Source organism: Triticum urartu, chromosome 5 (assembly GCF_003073215.2).
Source record: "Triticum urartu cultivar G1812 chromosome 5, Tu2.1, whole genome shotgun sequence".
Taxonomy (NCBI): Eukaryota; Viridiplantae; Streptophyta; class Magnoliopsida; order Poales; family Poaceae; genus Triticum; species Triticum urartu.
Window position 1 is genome coordinate 529,391,704 of NC_053026.1, and position 7,224 is coordinate 529,398,927.

Here is a 7,224-nt window from a genome sequence, read left to right on the forward strand (position 1 = left end):
AATTCCTACAAGCATATATTCCTCCCTCATAATAATTTTCAGTAGCATCATGAATGAATTCAACAATATAACTAGCACCTAAAGCATTCTTTTCATGATCTACAAGCATAGAAATTTTATTACTCTTCACATAAGCAAAATTCTTCTCATTCAGAATAGTGGGAGTATCATAAGAAACTCGAATACTATAAATTGTTTCCACATTAAAAGAGTAATGTTTAGAAAAAGGATAATCATAATCATGACAAGTTTTATAAATATAATCATCACTACTTTTTATAGCATATGTATCATCACAATAATTATCATAAGTAAGAGGCATGCTATCATCATTATAAATTTGCATATCAAAACTTGGGAGACTAAAAATAGCATCTTCATTAAGCGTAGCATCCCCAAGCTTGGGACAAACGTTAATTGCAGCAAATATATTCTCAAAAACATCATCTTCATCAAACATAGCATCCCCAAGCTTGGGCCTTTTCATATCATAAGCATAATCACTCTCATCATTAATAGTATGGATAGCGCCAATAGTATAGCAATTATCATATTCGTCCAAGCAAGTGCCAAAAAGATTTTCAAGATCACAAGAAGTATCATTATCTTCCACAATTATATTTTCATGAGGCACAATAATGATAGGAGAAGCACTATTTAGGGGAGATATCTTTTTACCTCTCTTTTTTTTTCTTTTCTTCTTCTTCACCACATAATATGTGGGTTCAATCCTCTTTTTGGAGCTCTTTATTGAGAAATAAGGGATCGAGTCACTCCCACGCCTCCTCAGAGCTCAGTGGATTCTGGCCGTCAGATTCGTTTTCCTGATGCGATTCTAGCTGTCGGATCAAGCCTCTGGACGATCTGGGCCGCCGGATCAAAAAACGGCGCTGTAGCAATGAATAGTTACTGCCTCCACGCGCTGCCGCTTACTTCGCCTGTTCGACCTGGACTCGCTGACCTGTGGGGCCGCTCGCGGGTGGGCCGCGTTTGTCAGTGACCGTGGCTGCGGGTGTGGCCTGTTCGTCCCGCCGCGCGCACCGGCGGGTAAATATCCCGCGCCACCGCACGTAATATCTTGCCTCCGCCGAGGTTAGTTTGGTCTTTTCGCGTCCAGGCCTCGTGCGTGGCCGTCGCTGGTTGGCCCGTCGGTGGATGAGGTGAGGACAGCGACCTCTTCGTCCTCCCATTCGCCCCCTCCCCCCAGCCCCTCTCTCTCCCTCGCTCGATCTCCTCTCCAGCCGCCCGCACACCCCCTGCCATCGCGCCGCCGACGTCGTTGCCGCTCGCATCTCAGGGCGCGTCGTCGGCTCCCGAGCCCTCCTGCTCCGACCCCGCAGAGGGCGCGTCCATGGTCGGAGCGGAGGAGGAGATCCAGGCGGAGCGCGCCATCTCCATCGCCGCGGCCCCCGGCCTTCGTCGAGCTGCTCGTCATCTTCCTCAGCCTCATCGTAAACGCCGCCGTCGGCTTCTGGCAGGAGACCAACGCTGAGAAGGCGCTCGAGGCGCTGCGCCAGATCCAGTCCGACCGCGCTGCCGTGCGGCGCGACGGCGAGTGGGCGCCTGCCCTCCCCGTCGGCGAGCTCTTCCCCGGGGACGTCGTGCAGCTCCGCATCTGGGACAAGGTGCCCAACGATATGCGCGTCCTCAGGCTCATCTCCTCCATGCTCCGCGTCGAGCAGGGGTCGCTCACGGGTGAGAAACTCTGTCAACAAGGCTGCGCATGCCGTGCCGGTCGAGGATGCTGACATCCAGGCCAAGGAGTGCATCGTGTTCGCGGGCACCACCGTCGTCAATGGCAGCGCCGTCTGCCTCGTCGTGCGCACCGGGATGGCCACCGAGATCAGCAAGATCCACTCTGGTGTCGTCCGCAGAATAGGTGGTCTCTCTCTCTCTCTCTCATTACCTTGCCTTGCAGGTGGCCATCGTTGCGGAGCTGGATGAGATCTCTGGGCAGCCCGCCACATAGCTTGCAGCCCTGGACCCTGGTTCTTGCCACTGATGTGGCACCTCCTGGTTCAGCATGAATGTATTGCATGATAGGTGTTTGATAAATTGTCAGGGTGGGCTCATGAACAGAGTGGCCGATCAGTTTACCTTATTAAGAAGGGGATTTAGCTTTCCAGTATGTTTTTCTTTTTCTTCTTCCATATTTTGTTTTTTCTTCCTTTTTCTTCACTCAATTGACACTATTTTGTTTGTGTGCTGCCTAATTTGCTTTCCAGGTACAGATATTGGTGTGGTTTGGCCTTGCCTTCCCGCAGATAGTGGTTCGATTGGCTGTCGCAGGAGGACGTTCGGCGAGGCACTCACCAAGATCATCGGCCTCATATGCATCCTCGTGTGGCTCATCAATGTCAAGTACTTTTTGACCTTCGAGCTCGACGAATGGGTGCCCAGGAACATACGCTTTTCGTTTGAGAAGTGCACATACTACTTTGAGATCGCCGTGGCGCTTGCCGTCGCCGCCATACCCGAGGGATTGCCTGCCGTGATCACCGCCTGCCTCGCCCTCGGAACCAGGAAGATGGCCGCCAAGAATGCGCTCGTGAGAAAGCTGCCCAGTGCGGAGACTCCGGGCTGCACCACCGTGATCTGCTCTGACAAGACTGGGACACTGACCACCAACCAGATGTCAGTCTCAAAGCTCGCTGCGATCGGTGATGCCCCAGGGAAAGTTAGGAGCTTCAAGGTGGACGGCACGTCGCATGATTCCCATGATGGCAAAATTTACTACTGGCCTGTAGGGAGGATGGATGCAAATCTTGAGATGATTGCGAAGGTTGCCGCTGTGTGCAATGATGCCAGTGTCTCACATTATTCAAACCAGTATGTTTCCACCGGAATGCCGACCGAGGCTGCTTTAAAGGTGAGGATTGATACAGTTCATGCTATTCTCAGTTTTCTTGAATTTCACAGTGTTAATTTGAGAATATGGTGGTGCTTACTTGGTCCGCAACTGAACAATTTAGGATACAGTTATCACTAGAGTTTTGGTTGTGTCAGTCCAAATTCAGATAGTACTGATGTTGGAAGACATTCCATTCTTAGGCTTCCATGATGATTAATTTGTTGGTTGGTTTCTTGTGGGTCTTGGTTGAGAAAATGGGAGTACCTGAAGGAAAGAACGGTCTGTCGGTGGATCCGTCCGAGACATTAGGTAAGCATCAATGCATGCTTTTGAGCTTAGCATAACATAACTTACTATTTTGATATTTTCTAATATGTGCTGCTGAGTTAAGCTACAGCTGTATACTGTTTGTTTCAGTATAACATAACTTACTTTCTGCTTGATTGTTTGTTTCAGTTTGGAGGTGAGACGTTGAGGCCATTTATGCTGTTGGAGGCTGTTGGGTACTGTTGGTGCCGTTTGGTTCATTCATAAGGTAAGCCACACCCTTTGGTTGTACTTTGTGATAAACTGTTCTGACTACGCATGAATGCTTGTTCCTTTATTTGTTCACTCTATTTGTGTGATGGAGTATCAGGGGCCTGCTGTTTTCATATGAGATGCACGTAAACTGAAGATTTTCTTTTTTACTTCAGAACTAAAGCGATTATTTTACCTAGCCCAAAAGAGAAATTTCTTTGTACATATTGTTTTGTTTACATGTATATGAGATACACGTTTGTGGCTAATACCTGAAACATATGAACTGAGAGTCGTTCTTTTCTTCCTGGACATGTTGATATCTATCTCCTTTGGTATGTCATATCCTTTTATTTCATTTAACAAAATTCTTTGCTACCAGTGAAATATCCTAAACAATCTTGAAAACGTAGTACAATATTTTTTTTTTTTGTGTTAGTTGCCGTGAGGCCTGCGAGGAATGTGCTTCAGAAACCACGCCATTACCATATATTACACTAATGCCATATTTAATCATTGACATAACTTTGGAGGTTTTAGTTCTGTTAAAAAGATCATGCCATGTGACTGGAAAGTATATATGTTCAGATTATAAATCATATGCAATTTAATATTTTTATTGGACATGGTGATTGGCAATAGATAAATGATATTAGCCTTGCATTGAGGATTATTTCCTTTTTTGTGGTTGGCATGAATGTCATTTTCTTACAACTACCCCTTTCTTCCTGTAATATCATTCCAGATTGTACATTAATAAGGAGATTTATATGAACATTGTGCCGCCTAACGCATCCATGCTTTAATTTTGTACTCAATAGTTTAAGCAGTTGCCCTTTGAGGTATAATTTTTCTAAACATTGTGCAGCCTAACACATCTATGTTGTTCTATTCGGATATGTTGGTGCAGTGTGTGTACGTTATGGGCATGCGGTTTCTGTCGTTTGCTGCTGTTGTATAGTCATAAGTAGGAGAGCTGAGTTTAGCTGTATTTCGTGCAATGAGCTGTCTACTCCTGCCAATGGCAACTTTATGGGCCGGCAACGGCAAGGTGTTAGTGATCTGCTATTCTACGTAACACCAATGGTGGTTTTTTTGGTCTGTATGGCATCGAGGTTGTTTCTATTCAGGTGTGTTGGTGCAGTGGGCATGCCGTTCCTGTCGTTTTGCAAACATTTCTGGTACTATCGAATCTGCTATTCAGCCAATAGCATTAATGTAGCTTGGCAAGGGAAAAAATGTTGATTTGCAAAATTTCTGCTATTAATGATTTGCTATTCTATGAAACCCTAATGCCTATTTTTCTGCTCTGTCCATGGCATTGATGTTTCTATTCGGATGTGTCGTTGTCTACGCCATGGGCACGCAGTTCAGGTCGTTTGCCCTGCCCTGTATCCATGTAGGAGAGTCAAGTTTAGTAATGAAATTATCAGTTTTCCTGCCAATGGTTTATGGCCTGGGAAGGAAAACTTTATCATTTTGTGAATTTATTTGTTGTCTTGCTTCCGAGGCTCTTAGCATATTTTTTGGCATTGCTTATGTGTATCAAGTATCATCATGCACAAAGTTGAATAATTTTAGAAATTTCTAATTTCCTGGTCGGTGCTTTTTCTGCATATTTCAGTGTTAGTGCTCAGAAAGTGAGGCTCACCTGCATGCGCTTCCGCCAGTTCTATGAGGCAAAAAGCAAAGAAGGGTCGGTACTCAATACCTTATTATATATGCTGCACAATAATTATTCTCCACTCTCTGTTGTTCAATTTTTTTATGTAAACCTGCCAGCTTATTTTGTCTTGTATGGCACTATATTAGCTCATGCCAATAAATATAATTAAGAACGGACCTGCCTGTTCACTTCATCTGCAATCACGTGATTGGTAGAACTTGGTTCATTATCTGAATACGCCTCCTGTAACTTGTTGTTTCTAGACTTCTGCTTATAGCACGACTGAATTCTTAAATAGCTTGATTTTTTATTTCCCAAACAAAGGTTTACAATCTCTGAACCATTTCAGTTCAGTTCGCTTAATCTCTCCAGAATTTGATGGTTTGGTATGTTCGCATTATTTTAGATGCCTCATGGCATTGGCTCTTGGTAGGAGTGACCGAGTGAGCTCTGTGATGTGCGCAACAAGTTCCAGACCATTATGCAGGTAGCTCCTTATGTGCCTATCTACGGCTGTGGAGTCTAGCGGCTGTTCTCTGGTTGCCTATCTAAGATTAATCTGCTCTAAAATATATTTAAGTGTACTGGCGTACTACAACTTCTGTTAGTTCAGCAATCTACTAAGATGATCCGTGTGCAAGGATATTTAGATTGTAGTTGGTAACAAATTATGCAAATTTGATGATCTATCTATTTGTTTCACTTTAGAGTTATTTGAATTTACTAGCCCATAATGTTCACTGCATTGCAAAATTAACTTTTACACGGAAAACTATTTGCAAAGTTAACTTCTGACGATTTTGCATGTTCCAGGTTATGGAGATCCCTGTCAGAAACCTTCTATTCCTGTTTTTCTTTTTAAGGGGTATTGAAATAGCTACATATATGAGCGAACCAATCATCGTTAGCCAGATAGTTATCTTCTGTTGTTTCATCTTATAATGAAATTTCATTGTCTAAGGAAAAATCATTTCCCTTCCAGTTATGTATGTGCTCAGTCTAATTAAGCGTTTTTAAGTAGCTTTCTCTTTCAGTCAGTTATTATTTCTACATTTCTATAATATTTTGTCGTATATGTCATCTGTGATTTATCTTTGTTCTTATATGACCGACTTGCAAAAGAAATAATAGGTAAACCAAAAAATAGCCTTAGTAGATATCAAAGATAAGTTAAAGTGAAAGTGCGTATTTTTGTTCGATATTCTTGCACCAATTCGCTGATCTTTTTTTCATCGTGGTTCTGTTTTGCAGTTTGAAATAAGGAATTGGAACTGCAACACCCTGTAATACTTGACAAACTACAGGAAGAAACATCAAGAACTTGCTCCCCATGAAACAACTCCACAATATCATTGTCACATGCTATTTTATTTGCAATGAGCATATAGATCCTCGCGATTGACCCATATGAAGTAACTTTAGCAAAGCTTGCTCTCTACCCTATTAAAGAATTGCTGTCTTTTTTGTAACATGAGTTACCCATTTTTTATTGGCCAGCATACCACTTTTGAGACATTAAGTGATAATGATAGTGGTTGATAAGTTGTATTGAGTTTTGCCTTACCTTCCACCCTAAAACGTGTTATCAGCCAATGTGCAAGTGTATATATTGCAATGTAATGCTCATTGTGGTATATGTATATACATGCAATGGCAGACTCATTGTGGTTGTTATAGTCATGTATTACCGTTTGGGCGGCTGGATATGACGGGTCAGGTTAGGTGCGGTAAGCCGCACTTCCTGTTGAGTGGCTGCGCTTTTGTTTTCGAACTTCCTGTTGAGTGGTCTTATGAACTTCCTGTCGAGTGGCTGCATTGTTATAGTTTTATGCTGATATTGAACATCACTATGTCCTGCTCCTATCACAATTGAATGTTTCTTCTTCATTGTATTATTATCGTATATGCTAAACCAGGATTATTACTGACTTAGGAACAAAAGCGTTGCTACCGCTACCCTCGTGCCAATTACTACTGACTTAGCAACCAAAGCGTTGCTACCGGTACCCTCGCGCCAAGGCGCGATACCGATCTAGTTAATGAGATTGGTTGAATAGGAGGCTCCTCCTCGTTACCTGATTCATCATAAGAAATAATAGAAGGATATTGGGAAGTCTCTTCCCTTTCATTAGTATTCTTTTCATCCTCTATTTGTTTTCTTTTCTTTATGTAGTTGGTAATATAAGGA

The 7,224-nt window shown here is 43.2% G+C and overlaps 1 pseudogene; it reads left to right on the forward strand.

Annotated features, from left to right (window-relative positions):
• Positions 1–898: 898 nt before the first annotated feature.
• On the forward strand, positions 899–6,712 carry LOC125507313 (annotated as a pseudogene).
• The last annotated feature ends 512 nt before the right edge of the window (positions 6,713–7,224 follow it).